General features: G+C 45.8%; 2 long non-coding RNA genes across 2 annotated transcripts in view; one reads left to right on the forward strand and one right to left on the reverse strand.

Annotated features, from left to right (window-relative positions):
* The window catches only part of LOC140626823 (uncharacterized), a 32,089-nt gene extending 20,726 nt beyond the window's left edge, over window positions 1–11,363 (forward strand). Inside the window, exon 3 of the long non-coding RNA XR_012025824.1 lies at window positions 11,053–11,363. This is a non-coding gene — a long non-coding RNA (uncharacterized lncRNA). The remainder of the gene's footprint in view (window positions 1–11,052) is intronic.
* A 4,035-nt stretch (window positions 11,364–15,398) lies between these two features.
* Window positions 15,399–26,394, reverse strand: LOC140626686 (uncharacterized). Its single transcript, XR_012025732.1, has 4 exons — window positions 26,036–26,394; window positions 23,845–24,855; window positions 20,644–20,739; window positions 15,399–19,223 (listed from the first exon to the last, which is right to left on the reverse strand). It is a non-coding gene; the product is annotated as an uncharacterized lncRNA (long non-coding RNA).
* Window positions 26,395–27,913: the final 1,519 nt, after the last annotated feature.

Below are 27,913 nucleotides of genomic sequence, written 5' to 3' on the forward strand. Positions count from 1 at the left end.
TGTCACAAACAAACTAAAACAAAACAGATTTAGAGTATTTGTGGAAAGTGGAGGGGGTCTTTTTCTTTCTGTAACACAAACACAGCCAACAGAAGATTGACGAAGGCTACCAGTCTGGCAGAAATCTCAGGAATTAGAGGAACAGGATATCTGCATTCCAGTTTTCAAACCAGATGTGAACTGGAATTGGGTGTAATGAGGAAGAGAAACAGTTGTTGATGATGCCATGTGGTGCACCCAATGATAGCATTCTTCCATCATCCAAAGAGCTTTGACAGCTTCACTACTCACTGTGAGATTAAAATACAGAAAGAGGAAAGAGCGGCTGGATCACAGCACTCATCTGATTTATTTGCTTTGAAAGATCCAGGCTGAGGGCCCAAATCTCAGCCATGGAAACTAGCTATTAAAACTGGTTCTCTTGGGATGCCTGGGTGGCTCAGCAGTTGAGCGTCTGCCTTTGGCTCAGGTCATGATACTGGGGTCCTGGGATGGAGTCCCACATTGGGCTCCCTGCAGGGAGCCTGCTTCTCCCTCTGCCTGTGTCTCTCTGTCTCTATGTCTCTCATGAATGAATAAATAAAATCTTAAAAAAACAAAAACAAAAACAAAAAAACTGGTTCTCTCTGGAGGTAGCGTTTTAAGAAATGGAGAAGTTGGCAAAGTAGATTGGTCTATTTAGAGAATGTTTGCAGCTATGGTGGTCCATTAGAATACCATGAAAAAGAACAAAAGAGAAAACATTTACTGGCAGGAGAGCTCTTAGGAAATCCACAATCCCAGTGTCAGGGGAGCAGCAACCGACTTGTAAATTGAAATTGGCAATTTGAGTTTTCTGAGCTTTTTGTGGGATGGAAGGTCAGGGAGGGGCTGTCTGCTTTTTATGGGTGGGCCCAAGGAAATGATTTCTGGTCTGGCTAGAAGCCCAGAGTTTAAATAGTCAACTACTCCCCAACGGTGCCTAGCCTCGGCCACTATAGGCTTTTCCCTTCAGCCTCACAGAGGCGACAGAAAGCAATGCCATGTGCTCTGCATGCTCGGTTGATCCCAGCTTAGACACAACTTTTTTTGACCCAGGTGCCCTTCCAGCAATGGCTCTTAGCACTCATCTTTTCTTCCCACCTGTGCTTGAAAGAGAAGTCCACGTGTTATGCTGTCAGGACTGTCCCCTAAGATATAGGACACCAAGTTAAACTGAATTGCAGATAAGCAATGAATAAATGAGACATGCTTATTTAAAACTTTTGTTTATCAGGGGGCCCCTGGGTGGCTTAGCCAGTTAAGCATCTGACTCTTGATTTTGGCTCAGGTCACGATCTCAGGGTGGTGAGATCAAGCCCCTCTATGATGGGCATGGAGCCTGCCTGAGATTCTCCCTCTTCCCCTGCTCCTCCTCCCACCCCCACACTCTCTCCCTCAATAAACAAACAAACAAACAAACATTTTTAATCTAAAATTTCGAATGAATTCAGGTTTAACAGGACATCCTATATTTTCATCTGCTACATCTGGCAATCCCACTGACCTCAGATCCTCTTCCTTACTTTCCATTTGTGGCCCAGCCCATTGAAACCTGGATTCTGCTGCCTCCTCTCCACTGCTCTTCCCAGCTTCCCCAAGGATCCCCTCATGGCCAAATCCAAAGGAGGTGTTTCCCAGGTGTTACAGCAGGGACCTCTCTGGAGCAGTCAGCTATCACTGTTGGTGTTCCCTCTCTTATGGCGAAGCTGTCCTCTCTCTTGGCTTCTTGTTTTCTCCAGCTTTCACAGACAGCCCTTCTTTGCTTTCTTCATGCATCCCCCTTGTTAAGCCATCTCTTACGTGCTTAGTGCTCCACAGGGTTCTGTCCTTTGACCTTCAGCGCTCTCTACACACAGAGCTGTGTTTGCTCCCATATTTCTCTCTCTGCTCAGGCTGCCTTGAACAGCCCTCGCCTGCTCATCCATCATCTTGGCTACAGGGCATCTTGGCAGAAACCTTCCTGCCCTAGGTCTCCAAGGAGATGGGTTCAGCTGTCAGAGAAGAGAGGTGTTTCTGAAAAGGTCAGAGCACCAGACCCTGCAGGACTGATAGGCTATGAATTATGGATGTCACATCCCACTGGGTCCTAGTGCTCTAGAGCCAGAGAGGGATTATTATTATTTCTACACCACCACCACCCCCACATCTGACTGGGAGCTCCTTGAGCTGAGCTCTCTTCCCCCATCAGACTGTGCCCTCCTAGAGATTAAGGACTGACAATGCCTCATGGGGAATGGTTAGCACATAGGTATAACTGTGTGATTATAAGGATTGAAAGGTGGGAAGGATGACATAGGGTTTTTTTGAGGGAAGAACTGGGAGACCGTGAGGGAGAGGATGTACTCAATCTACTGTAATATGACATCTCCACCCAACAACCTGAAAAGCTGCTCTCCAGGTTGCCAGTTCTCTCAATTGCCCACTCTAATAGACTAGTTTGGACATCTCTAATGCATTGGATTCTGTTGGTCATTCTCTTATGCTACTTTTTTTTTCTTTTAAAAATAATTTTATTGCATAACCAATGGCAACAGTTCTTAGTCATGCTTCCATGACACATTCTAGTAGAGATAGGAGGTGTGGATGAAGGAATGAAACAATAACATGGTAAATGGTTATAAATGTTTAAAAATGAATAGAATGAGAAAAGTGATATAATCTCTTCTATAAGTTGACATTTCTAAGGTGACTCAAATGAAGAGAGGGAAGAAATCATGGGGCTAGCCAGGGGAAGGGTGCTCCAGAAAGAAGAAACAGCAGGTGCAAATGAATGAGGAAGGAGTGTGCAAGGGGCCAGGGTGGTAGAATCAGAGATGGGATAGGGGAGTAGGTAATGATGACAAAGAATCAGTAGGAGTGACTGATCATGAATGGCCTCATGAGCCATGGCAAAGACTGCTCTGTGTGAGCTAAGAAGCTGTTGGAGAATTCGGTGGTGGCTCTGCCAGGCGTGTACTGGTAGAGATGGTGACAAATGGTTAGACTTGAATATATAGCTGACAGGATTTGCTGATGGGCTGCATGTGAAATGTAACAAAAGGAAAGACTAACTCCAAAATTTTTTTGACCTGCATGATTGGCAGGCGAGGTGGAGATGCCATTTGTGGAGAAAGAAAAGACTACAGGGTACTTAGATTTGAGAGGGAAGACCAAGTTTAGTTTGAGACTTCAGTTCATAATACCCATTGAAAATCCAGTGGAGATATGTGATAAATTGACAGTTGAGTTAAATGCAGGACAGGGGTTGGAGATGGGGAGGTAGATTTGGAAGTCATCAACATATAAATGATATCTAGAGGCATGGACTTGGTGTATCTAAGGGGCTAAGTGTAGATAGAAAAGAGGTCAGAAAGAGGAGGAGGAACTAGGGAAAGAGATGGAGAAGGAGCTTCCAGAGAGATAGCAGGAGAGTGATGAGAGTGACTTCCAGAAGCCAAGGGAAAAGAAGGTTCCTAAAGGAGGGCATGATCAGTCATGTCACGTCTTAAGGAGCTACATAACATGAGGAATGGCTGTGGGGCCCAACAGCGTGGAGAACACTGGGGCCCCTGAAAAGAACTGTTTCAGTGAAATGGTGAAGTGCGAGCCCAACCAGACAGGAGTAAATGAGGGGGAAGATGAGATCAAGTTGAGGTAACTCTTAGTAGTTCAGGTGTACAGAACAGAGCCATGGAGCAATAGTTCAAAGTGGAATATGAAACCAAGGGAGAGATTTTGTGTTTTGTTTTTTAAATGGGAAATATTATAGGGTTTGGGACCATCTCAAGACTGCCTCAGTGATACCATTACAACACTCAATTACTTATATAGTCAGGTAGGATCTTCCAAGTAGAAAGAAGGCAGGAGGGATCCCTGGGTGGCGCAGCGGTTTAGCGCCTGCCTTCGGCCGAGGGCGCGATCCCGGAGACCCGGGATCGAATCCCACGTCGGGCTCCCGGTGCATGGAGCCTGCTTCTCCCTCTGCCTGTGTCTCTGCCTCTCTCTCTGTGTGTGACTATCATAAATAAATAAAAATTAAAAAAAAAAAAAGAAAGAAAGAAAGAAGGCAGGAGTTTCTCCCTCACTGTAGCTTATCCCGTGTGCTGCATACCTTATCTGGTCCTCTCCATAGGAGGCGCCATCCCCAAGAACTTAGTCAATAGAGTGGGTCACAGAAGTAATATTAGCTCATATATTAATGGATTAGAATTTTGTCACATCTACTTCTGCAAATACACATTGTGTTATCTTAAAATATTTCCCAAGTAGTTGGGGTTTTAGACATGCAGGGAAGAAAAGAGAGCAAAGACTTCCATTTCTGTCTATAAAGGAGTAATGGGGACTAGATTTATCCTCTTGTCTTAAACAAATTAAAAAAAAAAAAACACCACAGACAGAATATATGAAATACATGATTTTCAGACTTTGGAAAAGGACTTCTAAAAGAAGGGAAACAAAGTGATCTCTGAATTAAGGACCAGAGTTCAGAGTTTTAAGTCCATGTTGGCCAGGCTCTGCAGGGCAGAGTGCTGCATCAACAGACAGCTTCTGAGCCTTCACCTGTCTTCAGCCGAGACTGATTAGCGAATGCATGTGAGGAAACAACCAGGCAGGACTATCCCTGGCGTTCACACAGCTCAAGGAAGCAGTTCCTGCTGTCACCAGCCAGAAGCGAAAGATCTCTTTTGCCATCCTCAGAGGGGCGTCACCTCAGTAGTAGGGCCAAATTAGCCTTAGACTAAGGGATGTTCTGGACTGGCTCGGAGCTTGAAAGCAAGTCAAAGAATCAAGCTATTTCCATGCAACTTAACTGTATCTTAGAACAAAGCTCAGAATTATTTAAATACAGTTTTCTTTTTAAATCCAGCAACCAACAGTCTAAAGTTTACAACGTCTGGCAGCCAAACAAACCTTAGCAGGCATGCAAAGAGGCAGGAAAATACAACCCTTAATGAAAAGAAAAATAACTGAAACAGACTCAGAAATGACAGAGTTGATAGAATCAAGTAGACAAGAACCAAGCTACCACAGGGCTACTACAAGCAAAGCCGCTTCTAAATGTTCATGTTCAAGGGGTACCTGGGTGGGTCAGTGGCTGAGCGTCTGTCTTTGACTCAAGTTGTGATCCCTGGGTCCTGGTATCCAGTTCCACATCGGGCTCCCCATGGGAAGCCTTCTTCTCCCTCTGCTTGTGTCTCTGCCTGTCTCTGTGTGTCTGTCTTGAATAAAATAAAATCTTTTTAAAAAATAAATAAAAGTAAATGTTCATGTTCAAGTCTTCATGAGAGGGAGTTCTCAGAGCCTCTTTTATCAGGGTACAAATCTCATTCCTGAGGACTCCACCCTTATCACCTATTCACATCTCAAAGATTCCATCTTATTTATTTATTTATTTATTTATTTATTTATTTATTTATTTATTTATGAGAGATACAGAGAGAGGCAGAGACACAGGCAGAAAGAGAAGCAGGCTCCCTGCAGGGAGCGGATGTGGGACTCAATCTCAGGAGTTCGGGATCATGCCCTGAAGCTGAAGGCAGACACTCAATCGCCGAGCCACCCAGGCGTCCTTCAAAGTTTCCATCTTCTGGAAAGCGGGACCAAAAGCGCTTGCCTTTGGTCCCAGGGCACAATCCTGGAGACCCGCGATCCTGGAGTCCCGAGATGGAGTCCCGGGATCGAGTCCCGCGTCGGGCTCCCGGTGTGGAGCCTGCTTCTCCCTCCTGTGTCTCTGCCTCTCTCTCTCTCTCTCTCTCTCTCTCTCTCTCTATGGCTATCATAAATGAATGAATGAATGAATGAATGAATGAATGAATAAATCTTTTTAGAAAAAAGGTTCCATCTTCTAACACCATTACTTTGGTCATTAAGATTTCAGCAGGTGAATTGGGGGCAGCAGGGGTGGGGAGTACAGAGCAGGGTTACATGAGGGCTGACAGGAGGCAGGGACAATCCAGGGCCATCTCAGAGTCTGTCTGCTACAAGAAGTTTGCTTGATTGTGCTGAGGACTTATGGGTATATACATATTTTGAAACTCACCAAATTTTACATGTTAAAAATGTGTAGTTTTTGTACATCAACTATACTTCAATAAAGTTGCAAAAAGCTAACAAACAAAAAACTTGACAAGCCAATTATAAAATTAATATGAAAAGGCAAAGAGCCGAGTTCAGCCCCAGCAGAAGGAAAGTCTTCCTCCAACAGATATGAGGATTTGTTTAAAAAAAAAAAAACTACCATAATTAAGACAGTATTGCTAGAGACAAACAGTCTAGTGGAACAGATTAGAGAATCCAAAAACAGACACACACATGTGGGAGCTTGATGAACAACAGAGATAGCATTATAAATCAACAGGGACAAGATGGACTTCTATATAAATGACGCAGAGATAACTGGGTATCCATATGGAAAAAATAAAATTAAATATTCACTTCATAATCAGTCACAAAAATCAATTTCAGGTGGAGTAAATATCTAGATGTTTCAAGAGCAAAACTTTAAAACTTTGAAAGGAAAATATAGGTATATATCTCTATGCCTTTTGTGTAGAGAAGACTTTTGAAACAATAGAAACACTGGAAAATGTAATCATTTTGATTGCCTGATAATTATAATCTTTTATATAACAAAAATGCAATCTGTTAAATGAAAAACAAGCCACACAATAGGAGAAATTATTTTCAATATATATAACTGAACAAAGGATTTGTACCCATATTATATATATTTTTTAAAATGTCTGAGAATCAGTAAGAAAATTATAAACCCAATAGACAAATAATATGAACAGATAATTCACCAAAGAGAAAACCTCAAATTCTGTATGTTTGTGAAAATATTCTCAACTTCCACTAGTAATCAGGCAATGTAAATTAGAATTTTCTTTTTTTTTTTTTTTTTTTAATTCATGAGGGACACATAGAAGCAAAGACATAGGCAGAGGGAGAAGCAGGCTTCCTCTGGGGAGCCCAATGTGGGACTCGATGCCAGGACCCCAGGATCACAGCCTAAGCCAAAGGCAGACACTCAACCACTGAGCCGACCAGGTGTCCCGCAAATTGGAAAATTAATAAGGATATTCACACCCATCGGACTAGAAAAATGTAAAAGTCTCACAACACCGGGCACTGCCAAAGAAATGAAAAAACATGAACTTGTATTCTCCTAGTTGGAATGTAAACTGGTAAAACCATTTTGGAAAAATATTTTGGCAAAGTTGAAGATGCACATCACTTATTTCACTGCTATGAACATACCCTAAGGAAACTTGCACAATTGCATAAAAAAATAAAATGTTTATTATAGCAATGATTTTCCTTCCTATGAAGCATAGTTGTATCTGTTGAGTTTTGTTTGCAATATGCATACGATACAGCACGGTGTTTAACAGCACAGACTCTAGAAACTGATTTGCCCTAGTCCTGGTTCCATCACTTATGAGCTGTGTGACCTCAGACAAGTTACTAAACCGTTCAGTGCTCAATTTCCTCTTCTCTAAACTAAAGATTATAATTATACAACCTCCTATAGAAACCCTGAGGATTACATGGGTTTCATGCACAGTGTTTAGAACACCTAGCCCTTAGTAAGCACTATGAGCGTTAGTTATCGCTGTTTTTTTTTTTAATCTGAATAACTTTGTAAAGCATTTTGAAAGCAACCTTACTCCTTCCCCTTCCTGCACAATTCAGTCTTAAAGCAATTAGGTAAAGTAGAGCAAGGTAGGCATCCATGGAGAGGGGCGACCTAGCATGAGGTGTCGGAGCCAGAACAGAGTGAGGAAAGGATTCACCTGTGCTATGTGAAGGCCCAGCACTGGGTGTCTGAGCCCAAACAAGGTAAGGAGGGCATTCGCATAGCAGGGGAGGACTGGCATGGAGTGTTTGAGCCTGAGCAGAGCAGGAAGGTGTCCACGTTAGTAGGAGGAACAGTGGCATGGGGAGTTAGCACCCAAGTAGGGTATGCAGCATATGCATGTGAGAACAGCCCAAAAAAGTCTGGGGAGGAGGGCATGAAGAGTGCAGGGGAGCGGGCATTTGTGAGTAGAGGGTGGTATCTATCATGAGGTGTCTGTCCAAACAGGGAAAGTAGAGGTACCATGTAAAAGAGCAGCTTGCATGGAGAGTCGGAGCCCATGCATGGTGACCAGATGTCCACACACAAGGATGGCCCAGAAAAGAACATCAGAGCCCAAGCAGGATGAATGAGTGTCACTAAGGGGCAGGGTTGGCAACAGGGATGGGAAATTGGTTACAGGGGTAATTGATGTAATGAAATAGTCTTTTAATTATAGTGAGAGCCAGGGTTTTCTTCTTTGGAAAAAGGAGTTACAAATACAGGGAAGGAGAAGAGTGGAAACTGTCCTGCAGTATTAGATTAGAATCAAGGGCATTGTAAACACACACATATGTTCTAGCTCTGTCCATTGAGAGGGTCTGGGAAGAGCAACACTCCAGCAGCTACAAGTACATGTGGCACTCAGATCCCAGCTTCTGAATATCACTCTCCACTGAAAGACATGAGGGCTCTTGGAAGAAATGTCTGCTTTCAAGGCTGGAACAGAGACAGTACAAAATGAGCCTGGAACAAGAAAGAGTTCAAAGAATGATGGAAGTCAAAGGGCACAAAAGCTGGCTTGAAGGGGCTTGTACAGTTGAATCAGGGATAATCTGAATATCCAAATACATGCTAGTAGCAGATTACAACCCACTGCATAAAGGCGAATCTATGAGTCAGCAGACTATGGCCTATGGGCCAAATCCAGCCCACTGTCTGTTATGTATAGCCCACAAGAGTGGTTTTTAGGGGGGACACTTGCAATCAGTTCAATAATAAGGAATGCTAATTTTGAGCCCCAATTAAGTCTAATCTTCTCCTAACCAAAAACAGAATTCCATCCTTATTAGGAGACCTGCATTATTTTAAAAAAATGTACTCAAGGGATCCCTGGGTGGCTCAGTGGTTTAGCACCTGCCTTCAGCCCAGGGTGTGATCCTGGAGTCCCAGGATCAAGTCTCACATCAGGCTCCCTGCATGGAGCCTGATTCTCCCTCTGCCTGTGTCTTTGCCTCTGTGTGTGTGTGTGTGTGTGTCTCTCATGAATAAATAAATAAAATCTTTTAAGAAAATGTACTCAATAATTATATTTTTAATTTTGTCACTGAAAAGCTGTGGAGAATTTTTTCCCTTCTTGTTATAATAGTACCTATATAAGAGGATTTAGTTTTTGGTGAAAGCTGTAGGAGTGTTGCAAAGGAGGGAAAGAGAAGCTTGCCTCTCAAACCAAGTGATGAGGACATTAAGTGACCATATGGAGAATATAATGGGATAACAGAGTGGTGCAGTACCCATGCCTATAATAAATGCAAGATACTGTGTGTGGCTGGCTAGTGCTTTGGCATTGGGGAGCAGAGAGAGCTGTGTCGGGAAGTTTCTGTTCTCCATGATGATAGGACCAATATCTTGATAGGAGCCTGGAATAGGGATGGTGGCCTGGGGGCTCTCTATAATGGGACCCTGCCCAAGAAGACTGCTTGAAGGAACTTTAGGGCCCCCCAACAAGAATCTGTGTGGTTTGGACCCCAGGACACCCATGAGCTAAGGAAGGAATGGTAAGTGTGCAGCTAGAGGAAAGGCATGGTCTGTATCAAGGAAGCTGTCATCAGAGGACCACAACAGGAGCATCACCAAGAAACATGTGATCCAAGAGAAGAATGTCTGTTTTTAATATGCACCAAGGCTAGAAAATACCTACATGCTTACAGCTCACTACAATGGTCAAGTGAGACCTTTCTGTTTCTTAAATCTTTCCCCTATCTAAGCAATGGTCTTGAGTAGACAGGAGGAGAAGGGATCAGCCCAATGTTTCAGGGAAGGGACCTGTCTCAATAGAATAGAGGCTGTTCATCTTGTAGCTGGGGATGGTGGGGGTGGGGTGGGGGATCAACTAGGAAAGTGTAGCTGGATTTCCCAGCAGTACTGAGCCTCATTTAGAGATGAGTCATCTCACATTTAGAAGACCAGGCCATGCAAGGGTGGCTTTCTTCTGACCATGTCTGCTTGCTTGGAAATGGTACAGAACAGAAAGCTGGATTGACCAAGGTTTGGGTTTTGCTGGGTAAATAGACTGGAGGAAGACAAGTATGTGCTGTGTGAGTACCCTGAAGGGCCATGATATCTACCATGGGGCAGGAGGGAGGTGAAGACAAGAGGGGGATGAAGGGCACTAAATCACAGGGCCAGCATCACAAAGTGCTCATGAGTATGAAGAATTGTGGGGTTGGTTGTGTCTATCAGCAGCCATCACAGACAACCCTAAAATGGAAGACATAAACCTGTTAACACCACTCATACCCACCTCTCTGCCCTTTCAACCTTTCAGAGGCTTCCCACTGTCTGTCATCTGACCCTCCTGTCCTTGGTGTGCTCTGTATATCCTTCAAAAAAATGCAGGAGCTGTGAATCTAGCTCAGTTCTTAGCCCTGCAAAGCCACTAAAAGGATTTTTCCCCCAAGTTTCAGTCCCTATACTCTGTTTTTCTGCACACTGCTATTTCTGGATCTGCATACTTTGGATAAAGTTCAGTCATTTTTCAGAAAGAAAAATCTACTCAGAGCTGGAGTAGATGCCCAGGGCCCCCTCCACCCCAGCTGGGTGAAATGCCCTCCCTTTCATCTACAAATGTTTCCCATAAGAGAGCTTTGGGAAAGAAGTGGTATTCCAACTCCTTTAAGTGGGGTCTAAGAAATAATAGGGAGACACAATAGCCACAGACCTTCCAGGACCCTCCAGGTAAAATGGCAAGGGCCGGAGACCCAGATAACGTCAGGGAACTCCAGCCAGAGAACTGTCCTTTGAGCACAAGGCGCTCAAGAAGCTGTCACATCATCTTGACTCTATAAGCTGAAGTGTGTACAATTTGGAGCTGGCTGGGGAAGGTAGAAACTCCTGACCTGTGTGTTGAGCTGTTCTGGTCAAGTACACGTGGTAAGTAGACCACCATCCCACTCCCCACCAAAAATTGTTTTTCAACCTCTTTTCTCTCCCAGGCTGTTTCACCTTGGGAACACAGAATCTCCTTAAAGAAATGGAGCCCACGCTGAACCTCCCTTGGTGACGTGGCCATGGCTTCTAATGAGAGCAGTTCTAACACCAATGCATTTATTATCCTCAGACTCTAAGTAAAAGAGGAACTCCCACAGCATGCTCGGGAGCCAGCCCTCACTGGCTCACAAGAATGAACTGTCCAACTTTCCAGAACCTTGTGAGCTGCTCGTTAAAGTCATACAACATTCGGAATTCACTTATATAAACTGACAACGTCACATTAAAGACAAAGATAATAGATATTGAAAACTCATCACGTGCTAATTGTTCTACTGTATTTTATTATTATCCATGCTCTTGATGTTATGTACCTCTGTTGTATCTAATGGCAGAAATATTGTAAAATGAAGCTCTGATGAGCATCTCTTCCTAACTCTGTGTTCAGTGACTTTAGTTTTGGTAGCTCCAAATAGCCTGTGGGGATCAGCAACCACACTCCTACTTCCCAGAGAGTGGGGCACACTGCTGGACCCTGGGGACCCAAGGGAGTGCAGTTAGAATGCCTGCAGCATCACCCTGCCATGTTCTCTGGCCTCCCCCCACAGCCTCCTCTCTGTGGGGAGGGCACAATGCTGCATTTACTTGAAGGGTATCTTGGCCAGATGGTCTCCCTCAGACAGCGGTGCTGAGGAGCTGGCTGAGGAAATATTTTCCCAGCTCTGCCTGGTTTCCTTTCAAATGGGAACAAAATCAGTTCTAAGGAATGCAGCTGGTAGGTAAGTAAATAGGGCAGCTGTGATGTGAGTTCCAGCTGAAGTAAAGCAAACTTATGAGTCTGGTTTGTATAAAACGCAAGCTTATAGATTCAGATTTTCCTCCTATCCTGCCCTCTCGTCTCTCTCCTATAACAGGACTTAGTCTGTGGCTGCACTGCCCTCCCCCTTCCCCAGGGATACAATCGGCACCTGGCTGTTCCTTGGCTCTAGGACAGGATAAACTTGCTGTTTTCTGGACACTTGTTTCCAGTGGTGGAGCTATTTATTTCTCCTTTCATAGTGGACATTGCTTAGGCACCATGGGATTCTTTCAAGGGCCCACATTCAAGGATCCGCTGTTCTGAATTAGAATAACCCTCCAGCCCCAATTCCCTTGGGGAATTTCACTGGAGCTCAGTCATTTCACTCCAGGGCCAAGTACAGGACAGGGAGGAATGGGGGAACCTAGCAGCTTTGGGAATTCAGCTAGATTTCTGATCCTCCCTAAAAATACACAATTTTCTTTTTTATGAAACCTGTTGGTGAATTAGCCACTCTAAAGATGCACTGTGGACATGTATTCCATGCTAGTATGTGCCAATGCTGCTCCAGAAATGGCTCCATCTACCAGCTTCTACTTGTTCATATGTATGTGTTAGTATGTAGTGGAATCATCTATCATGAATCCAAATGTCTAGAGACGTATATGTGTGTAGACAAGCTTATGTGGGTGCCATATTGTAGATATCTGGCGTTTGAATGTGTACAGGAGGACGTATGCAGCTGTGTGTGTTCCCTCTGCCTGCACCTTTGTGTATGCAGACATGACAATGTGTGTGCAGGAGGAAGCCCAGTGACTTCCACAAAACTGATTCAAATGCTTGGAGAATGTCACAATCTTCTAAAAATAGAAGAACTGAAATATTTTGAAGAAAGGATTTCTTTTAATAGAAACACACCCAAACATATTTCTTTTTAAAGACTCCCCATGTGTAATGAGAAAATACCAAATATTTACATTTTTCTATCCTGATAAGGATTGTTGATTTTCTCCAGGGACATATTTCATCATTCAATTTAGGCTAAAAGTTCTTTAGAGGGAAGGTCCTAAGGGGAAGGGGGAGAGGTCACAGGCCCTGAAGGGATAGGTTTGAATGTATCAAGCTTCCCTTGTTTCTTTCCAGCTGCTACCATCTGCCTCTAAAACATCTTGGCCCTCTTCCCACTGTTCAAAGGGAAGGAGCTTGTCTCTAGCTGTGGATTCATTTGGTACATGGGCAAGGGCCTAGGGGGCCATGACCTTCTTTCCTTTGAGGACAAGAAGACACAAAGATGACATAAAATTGTGTTGTAGCAGAATGAGATTAGAACCAGAGAGGAAATGTCTACTTCTTTATGGGCCAAGGATTTTCTGTGATGTTCGTGGAGTCTCCTCCAAAAGATTCTAAGAAGAGACTCATTGCTCTCTGATGTAGATTGAAAGTAGGGTCATGGAGAGGCATACAATTAGCAGGATGACCTCTGGAAGTTTTGACAGTACAATAACTTATATCTATTGGGCCTTTGTTATGGTGGCATGGATTGAAGGTTTTGTGTGTATCAACTCAATCTCCACAATTGTGTAAGGAGACCTCTATTTCACACATGAGGAAAATGAGACACAAAGACGTAGGCACTTGGCCAAGGTCATGGAGTTGATAATAGATTATACGATGGGTCCAGGGTTCACACTCAGGTGGTCTGGCTCCAGAGTCCATGCTGTTAGCCATTGGGCCACCCAAGTCCTGCCAATTTGGCTTCATGTTTCTGTGTTGCTTCAGAGAAGTCAATGTCTCTTCTTTAGGGCTCACATACAGAAGTTTAAGGTTAAAACAGGTAGACATCAAAGGTTCCCAACCACCAGGAGTGCTTTTAGATGTGTGTGTTCATGCCATGAAAACCCTAAGCTGGAAGGGAATCTCAGGAGGTCACCTGTCCTCACGGGTCAAGGATGAAAAGTTTCTGCAGGAAGGAAGCTAACATTCATTGAGCACCTAGTATCTAACAGCTGCTGAGCTCCTTGCCTGTCTCAATGACTAGCATTTCTCAAGTCACCAGGTCTCGACACAAACCCTTTGTAACAAACCCTTTGCTCTGTATTTTCCCTGACAGTTGTAAAGTGTATCTTAAGTAAAAGCCTGCCAAGCACACAAACTTCTAAGGAAAATTTCCTTGCTTACAGCCCCTGTAACCTTGTGATTCTGTCTCTCTGGATACAGTTGCCTGGAGGCAAAGAACCCAATGGCAGCCAATTCACAGGCTGGCCAGTCCAGGCTAACAGTCAGGCTAATTAGACTGAGATAATCCTATATGGTTGCTCTCAGGAATCTAAGCTAGGAACTATTGGAAAAAGGAGATAGATAACAGTGGAAGTTAAAGTGAAAAGATATACAAAGAAGAGAACGGCCATGATGGTCATGCGCAAAATGAGGTTATGAGGGAGCAGAACTGGGAGTGAACAGAGGCTATGAGGAGAGAGAGAGAGAGAGAGAGAGAGAGAAATATGGAAAGAGAGATGAAGAGACAGACAGAGACAGAATGTGGCTGAATCCCAATGACCTTCTGGTTTCAGAACAACCACAAGGCCCTGTACACCCTAAAGCAGCTTGAGTGAGCTCCTTGCAACCAAAAGGCCTGCTTAGAATTCCAACGTTTTCAAATCATTTATTTTTTTATATTGTTAGAATTCAGACTTGATGTTATCCCATAATCAGTCTTTTGTTGATTTGTGTGTGTGTGTGTTTTAAGATTTCATTTATTTATTCATGAGAGACACAGAGAGAAAGGCAGAGACACAGGCTCCTCACAGAGAGCCCGATGCCCGACTCAGTCCTGGATCCCGGGATCATGCCCTGAGCCAAAGGCAGACACTCAACCTCTGAGCCACCCAGGAGTCCCTAATTTGTGTTTTAAAATGCCATTTTGATGGGCAGCCCTGGTGGCTCAGCGTTTTAGCGCCGCCTTCGGCCCAGGGTGTGATCCTGGAGACCTGGCATAGAGTCCCACATTGGGCTCCCCACAAGGAGCCTGCTTCTCCCTCTACCTGTGTCTCTGTGCCTCTCTCTCTCTCTCTCTCTCATGAATAAGTAAATAAAATATTAAAAAAATAAAAATAAAAAATAAAAGGCCTTAAAAACCATGAATTAAAACCAGTACTGGGAACAGCGAGCAGAAGTTAAAGACGAAGGTTGTCCAGAGGACAAATGCTCATATCAGGGCTGCCCTTAAGAGACCAAACCTTGGTCCATCAGCAAAGTGGGGAGCTGAATCCAATACTCTGAGGTTAAGCCAAGGACACATGGGGATAAAGCAGTCCCTGCTCAGGACTGCCCCTTGCTTCCAGCAGAAACTAATGCTAATTCTCACTGAGGAAACATTTTCACGTTCATTCTCCAGGTTTTTCAGAAATTCAATCAACCGACTAGGAGATCACAATCACAGATCACCAGATACTCAAGAGATAAACCACCACAGCACACGTAGCCCCCTGTTTCCTCATAAGGGCTTCAGATATCGAAATGATCAGATACAGAATAGAAAGTCATGATATATAAAATGTTTAAAGAAATTTTTTTTTAATTTTATTTATTTATGATAGTCACAGAGAGAGAGAGAGAGAGAGAGGCAGAGACATAGGCAGAGGGAGAAGCAGGCTCCATGCACCGGGAGCCCGACGTGGGATTCGATCCCGGGTCTCCAGGATCGCGCCCTGGGCCAAAGGCAGGCGCCAAACCGCTGCGCCACCCAGGGATCCCATGTTTAAAGAAATTTGAAACAAGGTGACAAATATGAGCAGGGAACTACATATCACCAGAAGTGACCAGGCATGTTTGAGGAAAGAACCAAAAAGACATTTCACAGATAAAATATCATATTTTGGGGGGAAAGTTTTTATTTTTAATAATCTCTCCTCTCAACATGGGGCTCGAACCCACATCCCCAAGATAAAAAGTCATACACTCTACTGACTGGAGCCAGCCAGGCACCCCTTGGTGAAACACCATAAGAAGCTTAGACAGAAGATGAGTCATAGCTCAGGAGAGAATAAGCAAAGTATAAAATAAGGCAAAGAGAGAGAACATATGAAAAGCATTAAGCAAGAATGGAGGATAGAATAAAAAAACTGAATAAACATCTAATGAGAATCCCAGGAGACAAGAGAGTGAATGGAGGAGAGATAATATTTGAAGAGAATTTTCCAGAACTGAGGAAAGACATGAATCTAGAGAGGAATACAACATATACCATGAGGAATGAACACACAGAAATTCACACCTAGACACATCTCGAGGAATGTGAAGAATAATAAAGTCAAGGAGAGGATCTTGCCATCAGTGAAAGAGTAAAGCAAAATCACCAGCAAAGGCATGAAATGTAGACAACCGCAGACTTCCCAACAGCAGTGATGGAAACCAGAAGTTGTGGAATCATATTGAGGGGAAAAGAAACCTCTCATCTGGCAATTGCATAAACAGAAATGTTATTATTCCTAATAGAGGGTGAAATAAAGACATCTTCAGAACTCAGACTCTGGAGTTCATGCTTCCTCCTCTGTCTCATTATGCAGCTACTGACAGTTCCCAGCTATGTCTAGATCTGCCATTATATTACAAGAACTCCCTTCAAAGAAATTGTTCTGGATTCTTCTATGTCTTCCTGCCTTAGCTATTTCTCCTAAGGTCAGAGCACATTGGTGAAGAAAACATGCTGTTTGCTTATTTTTGAGAGAGTTCCAGGCCTAAATCCTGGGAAGTTCTCTGTCAGGTTAAGGCCCTGAGGAAGTCAAGGCTTCCCCTGCTATGCCCTAGGGACAGTCTGAGCCAAGGGAGGTAATCACAGAACATACCATGAAGGCCCCCAAGTCCTTCTAGAAACCTTCCGGGCTCCCTTGGAGGCCACAGCTTGGTAAACCCTGAACCTTTAAATACCATCTTATTGAGTAAACAGACCCTGCAGGCATTGCAATAATCAGTTCAGTGTTCTCTGTAATCCTGGGGGCTGGTTTGCCTTCTATTTTCCCAAGGTCAGAAATTACTTCGTAGTTCACTTGGCTCAATTTCCTTTCGGATCAGCACTAGGCTTTTAACTAAAAGTCTTCTCCCCCTTGAAATGCTCTGGACCCTCAGCTAAAACTCCTGTCCCTAGATCACAAATCCCCTCCTGCCTGTCCCCTGAGGAGCAACCCCAAGGGTGATTAATGTGCTTAACATTAGTTGGTGCAAATATTTGAATCAGCTAACATTTGAATCCAGTATATTATTTGCTTTCTAGGAGCTGGCATTTCTTGAAGGTCTTCTCTGGCTCTCACAGAAGAGGCAAGACCTTCCTCTAGCAGAAAATGGGAGGAAATGCAGGAGCCAAACAAGGGGGACAAATGGAGAGGTTGCAGAGGCAAAGGAGATCAGAGGAGTTAGTGGAAGGGCTGCTCTGTCCCTCTCACAACCTGTATCTTGGCTTACCCAGGTGTGTTTGCTCTCTCTGTCTTCTTCCTGCTTGCTCCCCTGACCTGCCCTGAGCTGGCCTAACCCCTACTCCGTTCCTGCCCTAACATTCCCACTCCTCCCCTTCTTCCAGGATGCATGGATCAGGAAGAACTTTTCTCCTGTAACCTAGACCTTGCTGCACCTTCTTTTTACCCTTAAGTCTCTCGGATGTGGGCTCCTGGAATCCTACCCTCACTCCCTCTATTTGGTAAGTTAATACTAACTGCTATAACAAATAAGCCTAAAAATACAAACAGCTCAAATTTGATGGAAATATTCTTCTTATTCATGAAAAGTTCAAAATTGGTCTTACTTGCCTAGCAGGCAACCCTCCCTCCTCTGAGCTGTGGCTGGCATCCAGGGTCTTTCCCTCCTAAGGCTCCACCACCTCCACGCCTGCCACCCAGGGTGCTAGGATGGAGAGAGTCACACAGGCCTAGGTACCAGAGACCTTTATAGGCCAGGCCCCTAAATAGCGCTTAGCTCCTCCTCATTGCATTGGCTGGAACCCAGTCACATGGCCATGGGGCCTCCCCAGAGAGGCTGGCATTGGTAGGGTAGCTGATTCCCACCCCTGACCCTCTCAGTCTACTATTTTGCCTGCCACATCTTCACTGGGTACTAGTTAAGGCAGGGTCTACTGTTCAGAGAAGCTCAGATGCTTCACTCACTGTTCTAGACAGGGATGGTCACTAGATGTACTCTCCATGTTGTGTTTCTGAGCACATGGGCATGCCCCCCCCCCCCCCCCCCACTCCCTTGAGAAGCATTCTGAGGCCTCACTGGCTCTTGAGGGCTGGGATTGATTCACACAGCGCAGGTGTGGTGGCACTGGTTCCGTTTATTCACTGTCCCCGCCCCCATAGCATCATTTTATGTTTATTTCCCCAGTGGCTGTGCATCTCACTGGCTGCTGCCATCACCCTCAAATGCCACTCCCCCTTCCTGATCCACTTTACCCCTCTGTACTCAGCCTCAACCTACCTAGCTGATATCGGTTGAGTTGCAGAGCAGAGCCATCCTATGTAATAGATCAGGGACAAGGAACAGACCATGAAAAGCTTTAAAAGGCAGCCCTGTGATCTAGGCAATGCTGAGCAGTGGAGGGTACATGGGAGACAGCTGAGTTTTAGGAAGCAGCCTGGTGGGATGCCTGGTTGGCTCAGGTTGTGATCCCAGGGTCTTGGGATCGAGTCCAACATTAGACTTCCCTCAGGGAGCCTGCTTCTCCCTCTGCCTGTTTCTCTGCCCCTCTCTGTGTATCTCTCATGAATAAATAAATAAAATCTTAATTTTAAAAAAAAGAAGGAAGGAAAGAGAAAGGCCTATGTCCTCCAAGTTTGGAAGACGAGGCGGGAGCCAGGGAGGAGGTGCTGGTAAGATCACTTCCCAGCTGCACTGCAGTAGGGTAGGTGGTGGTGAGAAAATTTGACAGGGCCCTGAGCCCCTGGTGAAGAAATGAAGAGCTTCTCAGGGAACCAGTTTGGGAAGAGGCAATGCTCCCATTGGGTGATTTTCATGTGTGGGTGGAGGTCCAAGGCCACTCTCCATAGCCTATTTGCAGAGGACGGGGTGAGGGGGTTGCTGTGAATGGAAGGGGCTGCCTTCCTACTGCCGCCTCTCCCCAGCCAGCTCCACTCAGAGCCCAGGAGCCCTGAGACCAGATGTGTCCTCCAGGCTGCCACACGCTATTCATTTGGGTCCTCCATGCTGACTGGCTCCACGCTGAAGCTCTAGGACTAAACTGTGGGCCCATCACGACCCCTTCTGTCCTCAGATAGGAATGTGCATGCGCCTATAGCAGCAGCCAGCGTTGCGCAGGAACCAGATGCCTCAGAGTGGCATGGATGGGAGGTCTCAGTGTTGAGCTTCGCCTGAACGGAGGCACACCGTCTTCTAAAGGATGAGATGAGGCAACAAGGTCAGGAGGCCTAGCCAGGGCCACAGAGGTCAAGAAGGAGGCAGAGGCATGGCATTAAATTTCCTCTATGGAAAAACTGATTTCAGGACGCAGAGTGGAAAAGTTAATGTATCTCCCAGATCCTGGCTATTTTATTTTTCTTCTGCTCTCAGGCTCTTCCCAAATGACTTGGCCAGACCTGGCCAGGCCCTCAGCAGAGCCTAAGCAGATGAGGTTAGGGCCCAGAGGTCAGCACTGCCAGCAGGACTCGGAAACCCTGAGGAACCCATTTGTCTTCTTTCTGGAATGAGTCAGTCCAGGTTGGCCCAGCAGGTGGCCTTGCCTAGTTCCCACTCCAGCAGGGGCCACGGCACAGTCTTGTGTCCCAGGCCTGGTTCTGGTCATGAGGGATTAAAGCTGCTGGAGCCCAGTGCCTGGATCTGTGCGTCAAGCCCCTGGTCATTAGTCCCCCTCTGACTGCAGGCTGGAGTTGTGACAACCAGCTTTCTACCTTTTTTTTTTTTTTTAAGGATTTTGTTTATTTACTTGAGAGAGATAACACAAGTGGGGGCGGGGGGAGCAGTGGAGGGAGGAGAAGCAGACTCCTCACTGAGCAAGGAGCCCAATGTGGGGCTCAATCCCAGCACCCTGGGATCATGACCTGAGCTGAAGTCAGATGCCCAATCAACTGAGCCACCCAGGTGCCCCTCTACCTTGCTCTTGAGACCCCCTTTCTTCTACCCTGAGGACCTAGGTCTCTCCACCAGTCTTCTGGTGAATTCCTTCCTCTGGGAGCTGTGTGTTCTTGCCCAGGGATCACAAATCTTCCCCAGGGTCCTCCATGGTAGCTGTTGTTAATCAATAACATGACTCTTGCCTACTTTTTCTGCAGAAGCCAGACTCCAGACAGCCCCTACCAGTCCATTAGAGCAGATATCAATATATCCTCTCTGCTTTTTCCATTTCCTCCTCATGACCTGGAGCCCTAACGGTGGTGAAGACCCCTAACAGACTGGTTCCACACCAACAATGGACCCACCTGTGTATCCTATGACTCCTGTGCTGTGCCCTACTTGCAGGGGCAACCTAGCCATTTTGCTTTGGGACCCCCAGCTCTAAGGGTTCCCTGGGCCATCACCTGCTGTATCCCCTCTCCCACACTGTACTCTGGGCTCCTGCTGGCCCCTGCAGCTGGCTCCCCTAACAAGTGCCTGAGCCGCCCCAGGGGCAGACCCCAGTTCATTTCTGTCCCCTCTACCCTACAGAATTTCACCAGGCCAGGTAGGGTAAGAAGCTCAAAGCTGATAACTAAGAGTCCAGCTCCTTTTCCCTCCTAATCTCAGAGGGAAGTTGACATTATCCATTATAGGAAGAGGGGAATTGGGGAGGGGGAGAAGGAAGATACTAGAGTCTTACCTGGTTCTGACCTCAAAGCAGGAAAACATCCCTTAATCAAGCTGAGTGACATCCCCACATGGAACCAGGGCCCCCAGCTCTATCCCATGTCAGCCCCTGTTAAAAAAACAAAGCACCTGGTTGCCACTTATCTCAGGGGGCCCCTGAGCAATAAACTCTTATTTCACAACTCTTTTGTACACTTGCTGTCAAATACAGAGATATCTCTCCCTACACCACTGTCCTTGCCCTAAGTGCCTTAAAGCCCATCTCCTCAGCGTCCCCTGAGTGTGTTCTTAGAGGTCCTAGGGCCCCAACTTAACAATGCATATCTGAGGTGTAGGTTTCCCAAATTTTGAGCTTCAGCATCAACTGTAAGCCTGTTAAACAAGCAGAGTTGGGCCCCACTCTATTCTGATTAAGAATCCCCTGGATGGGGGCCTGAGACTCTGGCCCTAGGCCTGTGTCCCTAACATGTGGTTTGCAGACCACCAAGTTTCCATTAGCACCTGGAAACTTCTTATTAATGCAAATTCTCCCTCTACCCCAGACTCACTCAATTAGAGATGCTGGAATGGGACCATGCAATCTTGTTGGGTTTTTTGTCCCAAAGATTTAGTCATTTATTTGAGAGAGAGAGAGAGAGAGAGAGAGAGAGAGAGAGGAGGGGCAGAGGGAGACAAGCAGACTCTCTGCTCAGCCTGGAGCATGACATGGGGCTCGATCTCACAACCCTGAGATCACTACCTGAGCCAAAATCAAGTCTGACACTTAACCGACTGAGCTCCCCCAGGCGCCCCCATGCAATCTTATTTTAACAACCTTCCAGGTGATACTGAAGCACATAGAAGTGGGCCCTGCCCTAGGTGATTCTGAGACAGATTTAAGTTTGGGAGTCATTGATCCATGAAGGCCTCTGCAATTCTGATTCCAGCTGTGGCTCCTTTGGGCACATCCAGGGCAGCCCAAGCAGGGGGAGCAAAGACCAGGACCTCTAGTCTTCCCTTGGAGAACGAGCTATTAAAAGGGAGAGGGAGCTGCCATGGACAACTTCTCCAAGGTTGTTGATATACCTGGCAGTGGTTTCTACTGGCTGGCTGGCCAAAGGCCCTTCTGAAAGGTTCTATTCAGAGCTGGTGGATGAGTAAACATCACCACTTTTTTCCTTTCTCCGGAACCTGGGGCTGTGACCAGAACTCTTGGCAACTAACTATAGCTGTGGCCCTAGGAAAGGGTCAGGGTAAGAGAAGATCAATTCTCACCTGCTGTGGAGCTGGGCCCCAGGGAAGGAGCTGGCCAGTGGGTTGGGAAGAGGAAATGTCTCCCGGAAATAGAGAGTGGGAAAACCAATCTCTTCTACATCCCTAGCACAGTGCTTACATTTAGAAAGTGCCAGAAAAGTGAGCTGTGCTGAATGCTCACCAGATGGTCTCTGAGGGTCTCTCATTCTGAGGGGGGACACCTGGACAGGCTGACCACCCACAGATAATCCAACGGCAACATTAAAAACCAGGATGGGAACCGATGTCATAGACCTCAAGGGTCAGAGCACTTTGGGGCTGGAGTTGAGGACCTCTATAGTTGGTGACAGAGTAGAGATTTGACTCTGTCCTGTTCTTGGTGTCCATGTCACATAACCAAGCAGGGTTCCGAGCTGAACTGGCCACTGCACAGAGGACAGTACATCACTGGGCATCCTGTCTCAGGGTTTAGCACACTTCATTATTTCCAGAAGGCAGTATGCGTCCTGGTTTCTGGTTTCAACTGCAGTGTATTTTTTTTTAACCTCCTATCCTTTCATTCCCTAGGGAATAGGAATCAACTCTCCAGTATTTTATGAAATGATAAGACTTTAACTGTATTGAACTTGAATTCTCCATCACCTCTCATATTCCTGGAAACCATTCTTATTAGAGTGGGATTGGGTAACCATCATGTCTTTTCCCAGCCTCAATCTCCTTTCCTGCAAAGTAAGGATGACACCAACAACCTCACCATGCCCTTATATCATGTCACAGGCATTCAACAAATTCTGATTTCTTACTGACACTCTCTCTTGAGAAGCCAGCCCTCATGGCCACAACATGGTAGATTCTCTGTCTCTCCACTCAGAATACTCATTAGAGTCAGCTGAATTGTGTTCCCTAAAAATAGATGTTGAAGTCCTAACCCCTAGTGCCTGTGAATGTGACCTTATTTGGAAATCATATCTTTGCACCTATAACTAAGTTAAAATGAAGTCATTGGACCAGAGTGGGTCTTAAAGCCAATGACTTATGTCTTTATTTTTTATTATTATTTTTTTGCTTTATCTTTTTTTAAAAATATTTTCTTTTAATTCAATTTGCGAACATATAGTATAACACCCAGTGCTCATCTCATCAAGTGCCCTCTGACTCATGTCTTTATGTAAAGAAAGGAGAAGATTTGGATTTAGAGAAACACAAAAAAGAAGCCATGGGAAATGGAGGCAAAGATGGGAGTGATGAAACTGTAAGCCAAGGAGTGCCAAGGAATGCTGAGGGACATCCGAAAGGAGGCAAAGGTTTTAAAAAAGAGAAAGATATAGAAAGGAAGCAGAGGCAAGGAAAAATCCTTCTCTGAAGCCTGCAGAGAAAGTGTGGCCCCACTGATACCCTGATTTCAGACTTCCAGCCTCTAGCACTGTGGAAGAAGAAATCTCTGTTGTTTTAAGCCACCCAGTTTTTGGTCATTTGTACATGCAGCCTTGAGAAACTAGTACCCCATCCCCCCTAAATCCAGAGCATGGCCATTAACCTTTCCTTGGTCCTGTTCCCATTAGCAGCCCCAGCTTTCCAGGGACATCCACCTTTATACAGCTCTCTCTAAAACAAAATAATATTTTACTTGGAAATCATGATTTACAGCCTATAAGGCACCAACAACATCCAAGTTTTCACTCTATCCTCCCAGCCTTCCTGGGAGAGTTTTGGTCTGTTGACCCCATTTTGTAGATGTGGAGACTGAAGACCAGAGAGATTAGTTTAATCTGATCATCCTGTGATGTCATGACAAACAAGTAGAAGAGCCAAGACTGAACCAGATATTCTGACTCTTAGGCCAGGATTCTTTTTCTTTAAACTTTTTTTTACTGTAAAGTGTTATACATATATAAAAATGCACAAAACACAAATGTGAAAGCTTGAGGAAAGCAACACCCACATAACCACCATCCAGCTCAAGGACTAGAGCATTGCCCACCTCCCAGGAGCCGCCTGCCAACTTCTCTTCCTTCCTTCCTCCCCAAGGTAGTCACTGGCTGTCGTTAGGCCACTGCTGTTTTCACCAGACCACACATTCCATTCCGATGACATTCATGTCCTTCAAGATCAGTGGAGCTGTAGTAAAAAGTTAGAAGCCTCTGTCCTTGGGAAGTCCTCTAGACTTCTTCCCTAAGGGTCAGGATTTCCTGAAGCTATGCCTCTCTGGGGCTCTTCTCCATCCTTCTCTTCAGGAGAAAAAAAAAATAAAAAAACAAAAAAACAACTCCCAACTGGTCTTGACATTTTCAGAACCTAAAATCTGGGAGTAGCTGCCACTTTTTTGAAGCAGTTAAACCACAGACTTTTTAACTAGAGGGGAAGGAGGAAGGAGGGCAGAAGGATAGGCCCAGCGCTGGAATCAAGGATAGGTTAAAGAAACAAAACAATTACCAAGTTACCCAAGACAGGCTGTCTGCCACTTCTCTCTCCCTTCCTCCCTCCGGTCAGAGATGTCTGCTAGAGTGGCAGGAGTCAGCCTGATCCTCGGGATTTGGGCCTAATCTTGCCCCAGGCACTGGTAAACCACATGGCTCCTTGGATCCTTCCGGCCTGAGTTTGTGACCTCTCTCTTCTCCAAGAGCTTGTGTTCCTGTTCTTGGTATCTCAGAGCAGGGCAGGATCAGGCGAATGTAAGAGAATGGGGTCCAGTCAGAAACCTTCAGCCAGGAAATTGAGCTGTTATTCCCTTACCTGACTTCTGGAAAGTCACAGAAGTCCTCTGAGTTGCAGATCCAGCCCTCTGAAGCAAAGGCACCGGAAAAGGCTCTTCGGGATGGTAGTGAGTTAACACCGATGCAGATATGAGGTGTTCACTTGAACTCCCAGATGAGAAGAGACAAGCAGTTGGATCTTTCTGTTGTGGACAAGCCTCTGGGTTGCACATTCCCCTGGAGGAGGCTCAACGCAGCTACTTTTGCAGATGGGCCAGGAGGCAGGAGAATGAGGGGCTCTGTAGAGACAGCAAGAGCTCAGGGGAAATGACAGCTCAGCCAGCTGTGGGTTACAATCATTGCCACTCCCCACTGCTGTCCGGGCTGGCACCGTGTGGCCGAAGCCCAAGGAGAAGGCAGGACAGTGTGGTAGGCTGGTGGGTTTGGAGAGCTAACTACAACTGTCCTGTCTCTTCTTGGGTCGGGGGGAGGGGGCAGGACCCTGAGCCCATGGGGGCAATTCATACTCCTGGGGTTGTTTTCTGGGCAAAAGTTCTGGCCTGAGTTCCTGAAATCTGCTCTAAGAAGATGGGCTCTATAGACTAGAGACCAGAAGGCCTCAGTTTTGTTCTGATTCTACTACCTTTAGTGTGCTTGAGCAAGTCATGTCCACTCTCTGAGAAGTTTCCACATCTGATAATAATATTTTTAAATTTACCAAGCACATATTATGTGCAGGGTAATAAGAAGGATGCTTAATATACATCCTCTCTGATATCTACCCTGTGGAGCATGCAGGGATGCTGTGAGGGCCAAATAAAACGCATTTCCTTAAAAAGTGAAACATAGATTTACCACATGACCCAGCAATTCCACCCCTAGGGATATACTCCGAAGAATTGAAAACAGGCACTCAAACAAATACTCATTCACAGATGTTCACAGCTATTCACAATAGCTAAAAGGTGGAAACAACCCAAAGTCCCCCACTGGATGGGTGGATAAACAAAATGCGGTCCATCCATACAATGTAATATTACTCAGCCTTAAAAAGAAATGAAGTCTTGATGTTGCTACAACACAGATGCACCATGAGGACATGATGCTAAGTGAAAGCCAGACACAGAATCATATATTGTATCATGTCTTCTATATGAAATATTCAGAATAGGCAGATCCACAGAGCTAGAAAGCAGATTTGTGGTTGCCAGGGAATGGGAGGAGGGGAGAGGGGGAAGAGATTGCTTAATGGGTAAAGGGTATTCTTCTGCAGGGAAAAAGTCTTCTTGAGACTAGGGTGTGGAGCTGCACAATACTTGAAATGGGCCAATGACCCTGAAATGTACATGTTAAAATGGCTAATTGCGTATCATGTGACTTTCATCTAATAAAACATACATACATACATACATACATATGGAAGTGGTTGCCATGTGTAAAGTTACTCCTCTAAAATGAGAAGGGATAAAAGCAGCTTGCCTTGGCTCTCTTCTAACGCATGACGCAGCCACCCTCCTCGGCATGTGGTTGAATTCAGCCTCCCGGGCTAGTGGTGCTGCCAAACTGCACGGGCTTATGGTATCCACGCGTGGCCTGATGTATCCGAGGGCGGTGTTGCTCCTCAGGGTATACAGTTCCCACACAAAGCATCCATCCCTCTGCAGGGAGTGAATGTGCCCAGAGCTTCCCCACGTACCCATCTCATCAGGTGGCAGGGAATTATCAGCAAATACAATGGGTCCCTATTAGCACGGAGCCTCCTCCTATACAACAGTGTCCTTCAAGGTTCACTGAAAGGTGAGACAGGCTCCAGCTTCAGAGACAGTAGCAAGTGGCAGGCCAGTGGGCTGTGGGAGTGTGCGGGGGGAGGAGGGTGCGTAGCAGCCAGAATGCATTGCTTTTAGCTAATGAGCAAAGCACCACACTCCCTTAGTGCCTCCTCCCCCTCTGATCTCCAAGCACTTAAAGGGCACTGCTTTCCTTGGGGAAAGTCCACAGAGAGGCAGGGGCTAGGAGGGGAGGTGGGGCTGCACAAGCACCATAGGGAAGGAAGGGGCAGCATTCCAGATTGGTATCCAGACCACCTCTGCTAATTGCCCTGGGTTTATCACTTTGTATGGAGATCCCAGAAGGGCTGTGTGGACAGAGCAGTATGTGTGGTGGGAAGAGAAGAGTCTCAGGTGCTGTGAGCTCAACAGGAAAAGGACAACTTTCTTAGACTGCCAAGCAGGAGGGACACCGGCTCTCCTCCATCCATGCCCTGCTCTGACCTCCAGAGGATGTCAAGGTCCCACAGGCCCCAAATCACCAACCTCTGGATGAGCCACCTGCTGCCCCTGAGGCCACTCTCCTAAGGACCCTAGATGACTGGAGCCAGGTGACCTCTCTGAGCCACAAAACCTTAAGTGGAAGTGGGTTCAAGCCGCTGGGCTCCTTGGCCCCAGGTTGGTGCTGCAGTTACCATGGGAGTTGCCAGGGGCCCTACCAGCAGTGCTTAAGTCCCTGATGGACTTAGGTAATGGCTCCTTAGCATTCCCTTGCATTTCCCCCAGGCCTGGCTGGTGCTGGCACTTCAGGAGGAAATGCTGGCTGCCCCGAGGACTGTGCCCAACCTGAGGACGCCAGGTGGTTGGCTCTCTGCAGGGGTGCAGACAGCAATCTGAATAAGGTTTCATGGGAAGGGAAAGGGGGTCAGCGCATGTGCCCATCACACCATCTGCGCCCACCCCCCTCCTCAGCCCCATGCACACACGCTCACACCACGGGTGGCAAACTCTGGTGCTCAACAAAGGAGGGACAATAATGCAGAAGGGGGTAAGGGCTTTTTTTAATAATTAATTAATTAATTAATTAATTAATTTTTTATTGGCGTTCAATTTGCCAACATATAGCATAACACCCAGTGTTTATCCAGCCAAGTGCCCCCCTCAGTGCCCATCACCAAGTCACCCCAACTCCCCACCCACCTCCTTTTCCACTACCCCTTGTTTCTTTCCCAGAGTTAGGTGTCTCTCATGTTTTGTCACCCTCACTGATATTTTCACTCATTTTCTCTCCTTTCCCTTTATTCCCTTTCATTAATTTCTATATTCCCCAAATAAATGAGACCATATAATGCTTGTCCTTCTCCAATTGACTTATTTCACTTAGCTATATGCCAATAAATTAGGCAATCTAGAAGAAATAAACGCACTTTTGGAAAACCACAAACTACCAAAACTGGAACAGAAGGAAATAGAGAACCTGAACAAGCCGATAACCAGGGAGGAAATTGAAGCAGTCATCAAAAACCTCCCAAGACACAAAAGTCCAGGGCCAGATGCCTTCCCAGGGGAATTCTATCAAACATTTAAAGAA

The sequence above is a fragment of the Canis lupus genome, chromosome 38 (genome assembly GCF_048164855.1).
Source record: "Canis lupus baileyi chromosome 38, mCanLup2.hap1, whole genome shotgun sequence".
Classification (NCBI taxonomy): domain Eukaryota; kingdom Metazoa; phylum Chordata; class Mammalia; order Carnivora; family Canidae; genus Canis; species Canis lupus.